We start from the raw sequence: 15,852 nt of genomic DNA on the forward strand, positions 1-15,852 counted from the left end.
TGAGGGGTCCCGGACTGTGAGAAGGTGCAGGTCGGGTTGAGGGGCACACTCTCCCCCCCTCCGCAGTGCACGAATGTCGTGCACCGGGCCTCTAGTCAATTATAACAAATATACCACACAAAAAGCAAGATGTTAATAATGAGGGAAACTTGCAGCCTTATTTACAATAGCCAAGATCTGAAAGCTTCCCAAGTGCCCATTAGCAGATGAATGGATAGAAAAGCTGTAATACATTTACATAATGGGATACTATACGGCTATAAAAAAACGAAGGAAATCTTACCTTTTATTACAGCATGGATAGACCTGGAGAGTATTATTCTTAGTGAAATAAGCCAATCAGAGAAAGAAAAGTACCATATGATTTCACTTACATGTGGAATCCAATGAACAAAATAAATAGACAGACAAAATATAAACAGACTCATAGATACAGAGAACAGACTGACAGCTGTTAGAGGGGAGGGGTGTTGAAGGACTGGGTGAAAAAAGTGAAGGGATTAAGGAAAAACAACAACTAATAGACACAGACACAAGTATGGCGATTACTAGAGGGAAAGGAGAAGGGGGGAGGTAGAAGAGCTTAAAGGGGATAAATGGTGATGGAAGGAGACTTGACTTGGGTTGGTGATCACACAATACAATATGCAGAAGATGTATTGTAGAACTGTACACCTGAAACCTATATACTTTTATTAACCACTGTCACCCCGATAAATTCATTAAAGAAGAATAATGGTGGAAGCTGTGAGAGGGGAGGGAAGTAAATAAGAACTCTCTCCTATCTGCTCAATTTTCTCTAAACCTGAAACTGCTGTAAGAATTAAAGTCTCTTCGTTTAAGAATATAGGAATGGTATGATTCCATTTGAATAAAAAATAATTGCATGTGCATATGAGTTGTGGACAAAAAAAAAGGGGGGGGGGTCCTATAGAAAGGAACCTCAGGGGGTGATCAGATCATCAATTTCTAACTGGGTAGGTCATGATGAGTAGTCCCACCCCAGGCATACCATCTTCTTTGCTAAAAGACTTATCTTTGCCTTAAGCAAACCGTGTCCATTGGCTCACTCATCTGGGTTAATACACCTTTAAAATGCCTTCTTTCAGGCCCCTCCTTCTAATATGTGACCTCTCTTCAAGAGAACACAGAATCTTAACCAGCCTATAATCCAATCCCCACCTTGCTTTTTCCCACTTTCATGTAAGCTGCCTTATGTCCCCTCCTTAATTTCAAATGCATAAATAAAAAATAAAAAAAAACAAAACAACAACACAAAAATACGCCTGCAAAACTCATATTTTCTGGAGCATTTGAGATCTTGCTCTCCAGCATATGTCAGCTTGGCTCAAATTCTTTTTTTCTTTTAATATATTTTATATTGTTGTTAGTATTACAGATATCTCCCATCCCCCTTCCTTGACCCTCTCCTTCTCCTTGGCTTAAATTCTTATAAAAATTTTCTACATGTTTGGACATTTCTTATGTCAATAGTGTATATTTATATGTTTAGAAACATAGCAAAAGGTCTAGAAAAATGAGTACACAACCAACTCTTAACTAGGTTTTCTGACAAAGAGGGTGGGTGGCAAGAAAAAGGAAGGACTGTCATTTTTTAATGACATAGTCCAGAATTAAGAAGGTATATAGAATAATATAATGAACACCTGTGTACCTCTTCCATGCCCACCAACCAACTTCTGAATTAAAACATGGGTAAAGGGATTTATACTTGCCACTCTATATACTGTTGCCCTTTACAATATTAATATATAAGCATGTATTAATATTGTCATCTTTTTAAATATATTTTTTATTGATTTCCGAGAGGAAGGGAGAGGGGGAGAGAGATAGAAGCATCAGTGATGAGAGAGAATCAGTGATCAGCTGCCTTCTTCACGCCCCACACTGGGGATCGAGCCGGCAACCCAGGCATGTGCCCTCACCCGGAATTGAACCGTGACCTCCTGGTTCACAGGTTGATGCGCAACCACTGAGCCACACCTGCTGGGCAATATTGTCATATATTTTAAAAATAAAGAAGAAAACTAGAAAAATAACAAAACAAGGTACTGCATGGGAATAAGAGTGGAAGCAATGAATTATGCCTGGAGTTGGGGAGAGTCAGAGAGGTTGAGAGATAGGTGAGATTGAAGCAGGAATGGAATTAGAGGGAGAGAGAAGGGAGATGAGCAAATGCGAAAACAAAGGGCTGGGAGAGGCCCAGCTCCTATAGGGAATAGGAAATGATTCCGAAAGTTGGGGGCAGGGAGAAGGGAACGTTCCCGGAATTAGAATGGAATCTAGAGTGTCTGCTTGTGGTTTGATTGTGAAAAGCATTCAACACGGTAGTAAGGAGTCTGGTCTTTCTGTTATCAGCAAAGAGTATCTAGAAGCAGCATCGAAGGTGGTTCGAGACGTGCTCAGATCTGTTTTGTTGGGAGCGAGGCCTGGGATGGGGATCACTCGGCACGCCTTCTGTGAGTGGACTCCTGCATCTCCCAGTTTCAAAGACATTAAGAAGATGCATAGTTCGTTTTATAGTCTTTAAATGTTTTGTCCATTTGTATTGGACAAATAAACCTAAATTCTTCTCCTGGTATGTTGAAGCAACTTAGAAAGTATGCAGAACACCCTGGGTGCCACCCTTTGCCTCTCCTTATCTCCGTGTTCCTGTAAGTTGGACTCCATTAAGCCTCATTATTTGAGGATGCCAAAGTACAGAGAAGACCACAGTCTTCCCAGAACCCTCCTCAAGGGGCAGGAGCTATCTTCAGTAGGTCCCAGTTAAAAGCGTCTATGTTACCTGGGCATGGCACTGAATTTCCAAAGTCCCAGCGATAACATCTCCGTTCTTTAGAGCTGCCTGGATGTGTTTCATATTTCCTCCTTAATGGCACGCCATTGATTGTGTGAGTTCAGAGGTAAAGGCCTCTTGGCCCTTCGGAAGCCCCCTGTCTCTTCTAGGAGACAGTCTGGCTTTGCCTGCTGTGCTGAAAGGTCACTACTTAGGTCTCAATATGAGAAATGGAGATGCATTGATTTTGGGGGTGCATTGTTACAGATTGGGTGTCCCGGGAAGCAGACTGTGAGATGGAGTTAGTGTGGAGGCTGACTGGGAAGTGCTCCTGCCATCCACACTGGGGAAAAGGAGAGAAAGGAAGCACTTTCGGGCAGAGGGAGAGGTGGAGCTGTCATGCAGGGCCAGTGCGGCCTCAGCCCACCCCACCCCACCCCACAGGGAGTTCTGATCCTGCAAGCATCCTTTGAGTTGTTCTGGACTGGGGCGAGAGGCAGGCCTTGATACTGGTCACATCCGTCAGACATTGGGTTTGGAAGGTATTGGGTGAGGTAAGTCTCAAAAGGGGCTGAGCTGAGAGAACAGAACTGTCATTCCTGAAGAGTGATCTGAGCCACGCGTCACAATGTCCACCCAGAGATGGTGCATGTAGGCGCTTTGCTGTCGTCCAAGGAAGTCCGCAGGGGCCTGGGCTTCCAGAACCTCCTCTCTCCGTCATTTTGAGCTTATGCAGCGGCAATGTGCCTTGCAGAACAAGCCGTCAACAATTTTAAATTAATTCATTTCACAGCTACTTCTTGAGTTTCTAGCTCGTGGCAGACACTATTTTCTTTTGCTGTTGTCCTTAATGACATAGAAGGATGTTTGTCATCACTAAAAAATGACCAGAATTATGTACTTTCATATTTGAAATTTGTTTATGAATTCCTTGAGTGAGAGGAATTTTCTCCCCCTTTTCCTCTTTTCCCCATTGACCCCTCCCTCCTGCCCTCTCCCCCCACCCCCCTACACACAGAGAGACACTATTTTCTTTCTTTTTTTTTGAGGGGGAGAAAATGTTTCCTTCTCTTTTTTAAAAAATTAAATTATTTATTGTTTAAAGTATTACATATGTCTCCCTTTTCCCCTACTGATCTCTCCCCAGCAGTTCCCACCCCCCTGCACATGCCCCCCCCCCCCCTCCCCACAGGCCCTGTTTTCAATGCTAAAGCATTTTGGACATGAATAGGCACAATAGCGCTTACATTCTAGAGGTGGTGGGGTACAGATTATAAACGAAAGAACTGATTAGCTGGTAAGGATTACTAGGGAACAGGAAGGGAGAACGGCAAGTGCTAGTTGGGGTGGGAGTGGGGGTAAGGATTTCCAGCAGAAGGAATAGCAAGTGCAAAGGCCCTACGGTGGACGTAGGTCTGGGTATTTAAGGAAGAGCAAGCAGGCCAGTGCGGCTGGAGTAGAAGGGACGAGGCGAGAACATTGGCAGGAGAGGCCCACGCGGTGAACAGAGAGGTTAGGGAAGGGCCTTGGGTCTCCAAGAGCTTTGTGGGTCATTGCGAGGCTTCGAGGCTTTTTAGTTTTCCTCTGAAGGGGATGGAAAGCTGGTGGGGGGGTTCAGAGCACAGAAGTGACATGATGTGATTGACACTTTAACACCGCTGTTGGGAACAACCTGTAGGGAACAAGCGTGGCACTAAGGAGGCCAGTCAAGGAGGCGATCGCAACAGTTCCCGCTGAGAAATGGTGGTGGCTGGGACCGGGGCGGTGGCAGGGGCGATGGTAAGAAGTGACAGGACACTCCATGTGTGTTAGAGATGAAGCCAGCAGCCTTTGCTGATGAATCCCATCTGAGTAATGAAAAAAAAAAAAAGAGAGAGAAGTTGAAGATGATGACAATGTGTTGGCCTGGGACAACATGGAAAATGATGCATCCGTTACCGGAGATAGGATCGCTGGAGGAGATTTAGGGGTAGGGAAGCAATCAGGAGCTTAGTCGCAGACTTCTGAGTTTCAAAAGACCTCAGAACACATGTTTCCACCGGTTGGCCCCTTTTCATCAGCTACTCAGATTCTCACCTCAGGGGTTGTTTTCTGCAGTGGGAGCCCTGGCTGCCAAACCAGACCATTTCCCTGGAACGTGCTCTCTTCACACGCTGTGCTTTCCCTTCCCAGGCGAGGCAGTTGGCAACAACATACGTGTGATTCACTCCTGTCTCTCCCTCTCATGTGAAAGTTCCTTGAGTACAGGAAGGTCTGTGTCATTCGCAGCCTGGTCACCAGCTTTAAGATCAGCCCCTGTCATGCTGTAACTATTTGAACAAACACGTTGAAATAAGTGTATGTGGAAAAGAAAAGGCCTGTTTCACATGCTCCCGTCTTCTTCTTTGCAGAAGACCCCCATCAGCCCTCTCTCTAATGTTTTAGCCACCAATCTGCCCTTTATTTCCCCACAAATGATGCTCCTAAACCCAGCTCTGGTGGCAAAGAGCACGGGATTTGGGGGTTCAAAATCTATGTGACCTCGAGCAAGCTTATTAACTTTTCTGAGGAATGACAGTACCCATTTCACAGAATTAAATAAAATAATTTACGAAAAATGTTTAGTGTAAAAGGCTAGCAAAGAGTAAGTGCTTGATAAACATTAGCTATTATTGTTATTATTATTACTTTATACATCCTACTTCAAAAAGTCCTATTGGTTCATGTTCGTACCAACAGAAATGTCTAAACTCGAGAGCAGGCATTGCATCTTCATTTCATTCCCTGCTCCCCCTTCCCACCCACCTGGCCCACCAAACTATTTACCCTTCTCCTCCTACTTCCTGAAAGCCACTCCTCGTCTTGCCTTTATCTGAGTTTCCTGGCCTCCGACCCAGCTCCTAGGGGCAGTACCGTGGGGGTTCCTAGCTCTCCTGCCCCGGGACAGAGCCCCAGGCCAGGATCCCCGGGCACGTGCAACCCTAGGCAGCAAGGATGGGGAGTCGTGAAGGGAGGCAAGGGAAGATGCGGAGCGATAGCAGGTGATGTTCTATGTGTTGAACACAAGCTGCCAGGCAGGTGTGTGTCTGCCAGGCAGGTGTGTGTCTTGCCCAGCGGTCTCATGTTGAGGTGGGAGCGAGGGAGGAGGGGACAGCCAGGCTCTGCTTCCGCTTCCGCTGGTGGCAATTCTCCCCGCCCAGAAACTACCCTGCACCCCTGGTGTGTCCCCTTGTCCATCGCCCATCCCGCCCCATGCAGGGCGGCTGGGTGTTTCGGTCAAACCCAGGAGCCAGGGGAGAAGGGTGTCAGCGTCAGGGTCCGCCGAGGGGGAGGGCCTTCCCTCGTCAAGGGAGGCGCTCATTGGTCCTGGCAGCTGCCATGTGAGGAAGTGGGCGGTGCCCGCGGAGAGGTGGCGGCAGAGGGGAGGGGGCCCTTCCCGAGGACCAGGTGGAGGAGCAGTGGACTCTGGAGAAGACCATTTCCCACCATCAATAAGCTGGGTGAGCGGGGCCACTCACGTCTTCACTCTGTGCCAATGGTCCTTCCTTTACCTTTCATTTTGAAGTAATTTCAAACCTACAGAAAATGTCAGGAGTAGCACAAAAACCTCCAGTCACCCACATTTACCAATTATTATTTGCTACATTTCTTTGATCATTCTCTCTCCCAGTCCTTACACACACACACACACACACACACACACACACACACTATTACTATTTTTCTATAATATTTGACAGTTTATAACACCACGCACCTCTATTCCTGAATAGTTCAGGGTGAATTTTCTATTAGCAAGGATGTAACCACAAATAATTATCAAAATCAAGAAGGTTGATATTCATACAATACTATTACCTGTCCAATCCACAGTCCATATTGACATTTCACCAATTGTCCCAGTAAAGTCTTTATAGCATATTCTTCCTCTCTCTGGCTCATGGGAGCCATAATAGTGCCATCTCATAAGGTTGTTATGAGAATGACATGGATGCTACCTGTAAGGCACTTTAATGCCAGTTCCTGAAATTCAGTGTGTTAGCTACTATCATTATTATTTCTTCTTCAGTGAAGTCTTTTCCAGTCCCCTTCCCCTCAATTCAGAACCAATCTCTTTCCATGTTTCCTTAGCATTTCCACATTCCTTATTGCACTTTCATCTTTAGCCTTGTTTTATAAGCTTCTTAAGACACATGCCTGCCCTAGCTGGTTTGGCTCAGTGGATAGAGCATCGGCCCATGGATTGAAGGGTCCCAAGTTTGATTCTAGTCAAGGGCATGTACCTTGGCTACAGGCTTGATCACATGTGGAAAGCAACCAATCAATGTGTCTCTCTCACATTGATGTTTCTCTCTCTGTCTCTCCCCTCCACTCTCTCTAAAAATCAATGGAGGCCGAAACCGGTTTGGCTCAGTGGATAGAGCATCAGCCTGCGGACTGAAAGGTCCCAGGTTCGATTCCGGTTAAGGGCATGTACCTTGGTTGCGGGCACATCCCCAGTGGGGGGTGTGCAGGAGGCAGCTGATCGATGTTTCTCTCTCATTGATGTTTCTAGCTCTCTATCCCTCTCCCTTCCTCTCTGTAAAAAAATCAATAAAAAATATTAAAAATCAATGGAAAAAATATCCTAGGGTGAGGATTAACAAAAACAAATAAATAAAATGTATTCTAGATAGTAGTCTCGTGCCTAATTCCTCTTTGCTTCTCCTCGTGGCACCATGCACAGCATTTTGAACATAATAGGACATAATTGAGTTTATTTGGATGAAAGTGGAGGGTTGATGAGGGAGGGTAGAAGGAATTTATCTCATAGTATTGCGATAGTAGACATATTTTTGTTTTTAAAGAGCTTATGATTTATGGAGAGAAAGACAAATACACAGATGAAAACTTAAAAGAGAATGAGAACAGCATAGCTCTCAAAACAGCTCCTGAGAAAGGATTAATAGTGAAGAGGAATATACAGACATCCTGGGAGTTTAAAGGAGGAAAAAGATGCTGGATGGGAAGGAAAAATAATTTCCAGAGATTTCCCCACATGGCCTCCCCAGCAGTAGAGAGCTCATGGAGACTTGATAAGCCAAAGCACTAAAGGCAAAGCTCTCAAATCTGCTTTCCCAAGGCTTGTGAATCTGGGCTAACAGCTAAACTACATCTGGGCCTCCCTTGCTGAGATGATATTCTGGCCAAAAGAACCTGAGCCAAAATGATGTGTACCACTTCCAGGCCTGGCTCATAAACATCTGTGTGATCTGCCACCTTCTAGTGGTTTGGGGGACCCCATGGGGAAGATAGTGACACCCAAGGTAGAAGGACTATGAGTCCCTGAATGACTACATGGAGCAGAATCCCCAGCCCCAGCCCCTCACATTGCTGTGACAAGAACAAGAAAAAACTTTGCTGTGCTACACCATTGAAATGTGAAGGTTGTTAGTGACAGCAGCTACCACTACTTACCCTGTCTAGTGCACAGTTAAAACCGAAGGCTGGATTCAGAAGTCCTGTGTTTATTTCCTAGTTCTGCCACCTAGTTATGGGTGAGCCCAGGCAAGTTGCTTCATCTGGGAACTGCTGTGAGGATTAAATGGAAAAAGGCTTTGTAAACTGTGAACGTGCTGTAAACGTTGGATATTATTAGTATTAGTCTATTCTTCCTAAGTTGGCCAAAATAACAGAGTCCAAGAATAGTATACAGGGATTAGTCATTCTTTCCAACATAACAAAAAGAAGAACACGGTCTGGGATCTCGTGATACTGGTATTAACTCAAGTGTTGGAAAAGGAGTTTGGGTGGGTCCATGGGAGGCCATTGATTCACTTCAGAACTGCCGGAGTTACTTCTGCTTTGCTAGTCTGTGGTAAAATTATGATCAGTATGTTGGGTTGGTATTTGTAGGTAATTCTAACATTGGGATCTTTTAATATTTCAACTTTTGTTGGGGGAAGGGAACAAGAAGGAAAGAGAGGAGAATGATTTCTAAGTGAATTTTACCCATGATTGCCCTCAGAATCCAATGTATTCAAAATATTCTTTTTGGCCACACATTTGTTGGTATTTTGTATTTCTCATAAATGTTAACAGTTCTTGCTTGATCAAGGAGGTTGAGATAATCCAGAAATCATATCCCAACATGTATCGCATTTTAAAGTAAATAATAGGACCAAAAGAGACTTCGAAGATAGAGGTTTATTCATCTTATAAGTTTCACCACAGTCCTGAATCCTGGAGCCATCCAGGGCGTGGATAAACTCCCAGGCTTCTTGGTGTGAGGTTTAAGGAATGGGAGAGTATCCCAGACTCACTGAAACACTTCCAACGCACCAGTGGGAGCCTGTGAGGCGGACCACTGACAGGATATGGCCCGTCACTGGTGACAGTTCCTGTTGTAGTCAGATGAAAGGCAAGAGGCAGAGTTTGGTCATTAAAACCATCTGGGTCCTTTATTTCTGGTCCTAGACCCACCCCTTTTTGAGGAGATGATTTCTTAAACTAGCCATTGCTCCTTTTCTTCCTCTCTTTTGCCTCCACTTCCTGTGTGCCTCCCCCTCCTCTCCCTAGCCTTCATAGACTTTTCTTATTTACTTTCACATTTTAGGATGAGGGATGATTTGAGACAATGAAGGCATTTCCTCCTGCTTTTCTGGATCGTCTCTTCCTCCCTAGTTGTCTCTCCTGTTTCTAAGAACTGTTTTTACTTCTTACTCACTTTGGGGAACTGGAATGGAAATCAGAAGACCTGGGCTGGTGCTCATTAGCATATAGATAAAATCACTTTTCTTCTGCTTGAGGAACTATGGTATCTCATCTGTAAAAGTAAAGGAAGGGTGGACTAGAGTGTCTCTCCATGTCCTTCCTTCTTAGATTCTGTGCGCGATCAGGTCCCATCAGCAGCTAAACAAGGAGGCCTTTAGAATTCTCTTGCTAACGTCTAAAGCTTTACAACTAAGCAGACATTTCTTATATTTCCTGGGTGAGATATCTGGCTGAATTTCAGAAGAAGCAAGTTGAAGTCCCGGAATATGAGTATGTTAGGAACTAGTGGAAATGAGACTGGAAAAACTGCATCAAACTTAGGAAGAACCTTGCATTATATGCTAGGTTTGGAACTTTATTCTTTGGGTGATGGAGATTTTTGGAAGTATGACCATATCTGTGTTTTAGGAAGTTCATTCTGATGGTTACACGAAGAATGGCAAAAACAGAAGACAATGCCACCAGCTAAAACTGCAATCAATATTACAGGCAAGAAATAAGGAGGATCTAAAGTAGAATGTGAAATGTCATTTGAAAAAATTGGAGGGAACCAATTTAATGTATTTGGAGGTTTGCTAGCTGATTGGCTGAGGGAGTTCAAGAGGGAGAGCAGTCCAGAAGGACTCTCTCACTGATTTGAGTGGACAGGTTTGTCATGAACATAGTAGACACCTATCTCCCAGTGCCTTGATTTGGGACTTCCCAGTTTCCAGAACTGTGAGATATTTCTCATATTTTGTTTGTCATGTAAACCACACAATTTATGGTATTTTTGTTATAGCAGCCTGAACTAACTAAGACAAAGTTTCAAGATATAATGTAAAGGAGCTGACAGCTCTAGAAGGAGTCAGTCTGAAGCAAAAGAAAATGAAGCCAACAGGCAAGCAAAAACACAGAGGAGAGTCCTGATAATCTTTGAGACTCTGGCTCTAGCTGGTCACGTGGCCCGTTTGCTTCCCTGTTCTTCTACAATTTGTACAGTTTTCCTTAGATTTCCTGAGATGATATTTTCTTTTTGTTGCCTAAGCTAACTCTAGTTCAAGTACTTGCATCTGAGATTCTTGACTAATATGGCAATCCATTAATTGAGTTGGGGAGGAGTAGGCAGAGGCCAGTCTGAAAGAGAGGGTAATGAGGTCAGTTTGGGACATTTTAGGTTGAGTAGCTTTGGACATCCACATAAAGCTTTTCAGCAGTGATTTCATTATAAAGCTGAAGCTCAGAAGATAGATCACATCCTCCAAATCATCAAAAATATATTGAAAAAGACAAATCTAAGTATGAGGCCTAATGGTATAGCACTAGATATACCCAAGGTAACATTGATCTTTTTGGGATATAATTGTTTAAGGCACTACACCTCTATTCAATGGAACTAGCATTCAACTTACCTGTCTGACACTGATTCACAATGATATCATAAAACATTTTTCTAAGAACTTTGATGCAACTAAGATTGAGTACTTCTATGGAATTTCCCTTTTAGTTCAACAGAATATCATACACATAAGATGGAAATGAGATTACTCTTGGTGATCTTGGTGAACATGGCTCCTAGCACTATCTTGAAATGAATGTTGCTGTTTTCTAAGTAATTATAAATCAATCATTAAAATTAATTTTTCTGGCTAAATCATCTGTCCTTATCTAAGAAGTAATGGATGAGTGTACTGAATAACTTCTCCACAATTATAAAACTTGTCTTTATTAACCTTGTCAGGTCTATGCATGGATACTTTTGTACCTCCCAGCAAGGAAGGTCCCAGCATTCCGTAAACTTAATGGTGCCTATGAATTGTCCTTGTTGTCCTGTTTAGAGTGGAAGGCTAATGCTTCAGAAATGTCAAGTTGACCCTCCATCAGAAAAGAATTTTTTTCTTTCTTTTTAAATATATTTTTATTGATTTCAGAGAAAAAAGGAGAGAGAGAGAGAAATAGAGGGAGAGAGAAATATCAGTGATGAGAGAAAATCATTGATCGGCTGTCTCCTGTACGCCCTACACTGGGGATCGAGCCTGCAACCTGGGCATGTGCCCTGACTGGGAATCAAACCATGACCTCCTAGTTCATAGGCCCATGCTCAACCACTGAGCCACGTCAGCTGGGCAGTATTTTTGGTAATTTTTTAATTTTAATTTTTAAAAATTGTCTAAAGTTTTACATATATCTCCTTTTTCCCCAATTGAACCCCCCTCCCCCGCCCAGCCATTCCCACCCCTGGGAGCAAGCCCCCACCGCCCCAGAGTCTGTGTCCATTGGTTATGCTAATATGCATGCATACAAGTCCTTTGGTTGATCTCTAACCCTCCCCCCCTCACCTCCCTGGCCATTTGTCTCTGGATCTATTTTTGTTCATCAAATTATGTTGATCATTATATCCCACATATGAGTAAAATCATGTCATACTTATCTTTCTCTGACTGGCTTATTTTGCTTAGCATAATACTCTCCAGTTCCATCCATGCTGTTGCAAGTGGTAAAAATTCCTTCTTTTTACAGCAGCGTAGTATTCCATTGTGTAGATGTACCAGTTTTTTAATCCACTCATCTGCTGATGGGCACTTAGGCTGTTTCCAAATCTTAGCTATTGTAAATTGTGCTGCTATGAACATAGGGGTGCATATATCCTTTCTGATTGGTGTTTCTGGTTTCTTGGGATATAGTCCTAGAAGTGGGATTACTGAGTCAAATGGAAGTTCCATTTTTAACTTTTTGAGGAAACTCCATACTGTTTTCCACAATGGCTGCACCAGTCTGCATTCCCACCAGCAGTGCACGAGGGTTCCTTTTTCTCCGCATCCTGGCCAGCACTTGTTGTTTGTTGATTTGTTGATGATAGCCATTCTGACAGGTGTGAGATGGTACCTCATTGTTGTTTTGATTTGCATCTCTCGGATGATTAGTGACTTTGAGCATGTTTTCAAACGTCTCTGGGCCTTCTGTATGTCCTCTTTCGAAAGTGTCTACTTAGGTCCTTTGCCCATTTTTTTATTGGATCGTTTGTCTTCCTTTTGTTAAGTTGTATGAGTTCTCTGTAAATTTTGGAGATTAAACCCAGCATTTTTTCTTTCATATCATACCAAAGGCTATGAGCAGCACAATTGTCTTTTCAAGGCAGAGAAACCTGGGGTGCAAATATTGCTTCCAGCACTAACATGCTGCATGATCTGGGCAGGGTTAAATATGCTGAGCCACAATTTTCCTCATCTGGAAAATAGGAACAATGATTAATTCCTTAGTATATTTGTGGGAATTAAATGAGATCAGGTATATACTATATTATACTTAATTAGTTCATGGCCCATAGTCAACTTTCAGTAAAGGCTAACTGTGGCTGTGCTTTAGTTGATGACTAGTTGTTTGCATCTTCTTATTTTTCACTAACCCACATTTATCACTGGTCTTGTCTCCTTTGCTTATCATTGACTTCTCTTTCTGGTTTCCTTTTTGAATTATTTCTTTTATCATGGCTGGGCATAGTTCATCCTCATGAAAAAGCTAAAATGGATTCCTCTACTAATAAGAGCTGTCTGTATGGATAGCTTGTATAATTTGTGACCTTCTTAGGTCATTTCTGTCCAGGGTCCTGGCAAAGTGTCCATTTCCAGGCTGGTTCTCCAATAACTCCAGGTCGATCAAAACTGCACAATGGCCCTGGCTGGATGGCTCAGTTGATTGGAACATTGTCCCATACGTCAAGAGGTTGTGAGTTTGAGAGCATTGAGATCTTGCTTCCCAGGATGTCATCAGTTTGGCTCAAATAAACTCATAAAATTCTCTACAAAAAAAAAAAGAGGTTGTGAGTTTGATTCCCAGTCAGGGCACATACCTAGGTTGTGAGTTTGATCACCGGTTGAGGCACATATAGGAGGCACCCAACAATGTTTCTTTTTCACATCTGTGTTTCTCTTTTTCTCTCTCTCTTCCTTCTTCTCTCTAAAAAATCAGTAAAAACATATCCTCAAGTAAGGATTAAATATATATCTGTAATACACTATAGGTAAATTATGTACACTTTACTAAACATATTAACACAAATAGTTACATACATCTGGTTTACCATTCCCATATGGGACTCCCATTTCTTTCTAGTTGATCTGCATGACAGTAATGGCTGAGGCAAAACTGCCTTGCAAAGCTAAGGCAGCAGGGCTTTGTTATGTAATATGCAACATCAAAGCAAAGGTAGAGCAGAGGCTCAAAGATTGTGCACCCATGCAAAGAACTAAACAGTTTTGGAGTGACATCTTAAATAGCTCTTACATCTATCTACTTCTCTTCACACCCATTCCCAAGCCCACAATAACACTGTCCTCACTTGCAGCCCACTCTCTCTTCCACTACCAGAGGGAGCTTTTTAACTTTCAACTATGACTAGGTCACTTTGCTGAAAGACCATTCAATGAGGCTTAAACGAGGCCCCTAGTGATGTAGCCACAGCATACCACTCCAATCACGTGCCTTACCATCGATGGCCTTCTGGTCTATGGTTCAACCTTGCTAACTTTTGGGGTTTTAATTTCTCAAGTGCTCCATGATATCTCTGGTCCTCCAAGCTTTACCCTTTTGGTAAATACTTTCTGATAAGAACCTTCCTTTATTCCTCCAACCTTTTGCCTTTGTCCTAATCTAGATATTGCTTCTGGGGGCCTTTCTCTGACCCAAGGCTGGGTTAATTGCCTCTCTAATGAATAAACTGTGAATCATGGCATTAATCAAATTATAAAGTGATTGCCTTTTTACTTTTCTAGATTAGTCTGTTTTGTTCACCACTGTGTGGTCAATACTATGCACAGTACTTTGCACAGAATAAGGCCCTAAATAAATCAATGTTGAATCAGCAAATGAATGGATGAATCATGACATTAGAAAGTAACAAAGAATCAGAACTAAGATACCAATCCCAACTATTTATGAAATATTTGGGACACACTTATACTAAAGATTACTTGCTGTTTATATAAAATTCAACTTTAACTAGGTTTCCTACATTTCCTCTGGAACCCTTACTTGTTAATTAAATCACTACTTCTGCATTTCTAAGAGATAAATGAACTAATTTCAAAAATCCCAAGCCTTTGATTATTTAACTGCCTTAGCAGTAATCCTATCTAATAAAAGAGTAATATGCAAATTGACTATCAGTCCAACACACAAGATGGCTGCCCCCATGTGGTCAAAGATGGCTGCCCCCATGTGGACACAAGATGGCTGCCACAAGATGGCCAGCAGGGGAGGGCAGTTGGGAGGGACCAGGCCTGCAGGGGAGGGCAGTTGGGGTGGGGGGGAACCAGACCAGCAGGGGAGGGCAGTTAGGGGCGATGAGGCTTGCAGGGGAGGGCAGTTAGGGGGGACCAGGCCTGCAGGGGAGAGCAGTTAGGGGCAATTAGGCTGGCAGGGGAGCAGTTAAGCATCAACCAGGCTGGCAGGAGAGTGGTTAGGGGGTGATCAGGCTGGCAGGCAGAAGCGGTTAGGGGCAATCAGGAAGGAAGGCAGGCGAGCAGTTGGGAGCCAGCAGTCCTGGATTGTGAGAGGGATGTCTGACTGCCCATTTAGGATCGGGCCTAAACGGGCAGTCGGACATTCCTCGAGGGGTCCCAGGTTGGAGAGGGTGCAGCCTGGGCTGAGGGATCCCCCCCCCCCCGCCCCGCCCCATGCACGAATTTCATGCACCGGGCCTCAGGGTACATACCCAGTTTGGGCTTTGATTTCTGGCCTGGGCGTGTGCAGGAGGCAACCAATTGATGAATAATTATGTTAGTAATGATGAATTAATTGCTTCTCTTTCTCTTTCTTTAAGCAATAGGGATTATGTAGGTTTCCTGGTTGAATTTTAGCACTTCAATGCTCTGGCTTAATGTGAACCAACATAACATTTATTCTATACATACTCCAGTGTTTTGAATACTGTGGTTGGTTAAGTTCAGAGGAACAGTTGTGATCCTTAAAATGATTGTCCTACTTCTTTTACACATTCCACTTATAGTCTAATTTGCTGACTCCTTTTTGAGTCTCTCGCTTTTAAGACTTACTTTCATTATTGCATAATCAGTGGTGACTGATGTTGAGTAATTAATGAATAATCTGATTTCCCTTTTTATTAAGTTCACTCTACCTTTCTAATTCAGTTTCACCAATAACCCGTCAGAGATCCTCCTTAAGATAGAATTTATTTTCTCAGGGTACTCATAAGGAAACAAATACTGATAAAGTGGAGTGTACAAGTATTCATAACAACAAGCAATACCATAATAAGACATTGGTAACAATGAGAGGAAAACTCTTTAATACACAATTGGTTTCACAATGTAATGTATTTGTGG

At 43.2% G+C, this 15,852-nt stretch overlaps 1 long non-coding RNA gene across 1 annotated transcript; it reads right to left on the bottom strand.

The window, feature by feature from the left end:
• Positions 1–4,879: 4,879 nt before the first annotated feature.
• LOC129152175 (uncharacterized) lies at positions 4,880–8,325 on the bottom strand. The gene is made up of 3 exons (XR_008558915.1): positions 8,234–8,325; positions 6,295–6,352; positions 4,880–5,106 (listed from the first exon to the last, which is right to left on the bottom strand). It is a non-coding gene; the product is annotated as an uncharacterized LOC129152175 (long non-coding RNA).
• Positions 8,326–15,852: the final 7,527 nt, after the last annotated feature.

Source organism: Eptesicus fuscus, chromosome 18 (assembly GCF_027574615.1).
Source record: "Eptesicus fuscus isolate TK198812 chromosome 18, DD_ASM_mEF_20220401, whole genome shotgun sequence".
Lineage (NCBI taxonomy): Eukaryota > Metazoa > Chordata > Mammalia > Chiroptera > Vespertilionidae > Eptesicus > Eptesicus fuscus.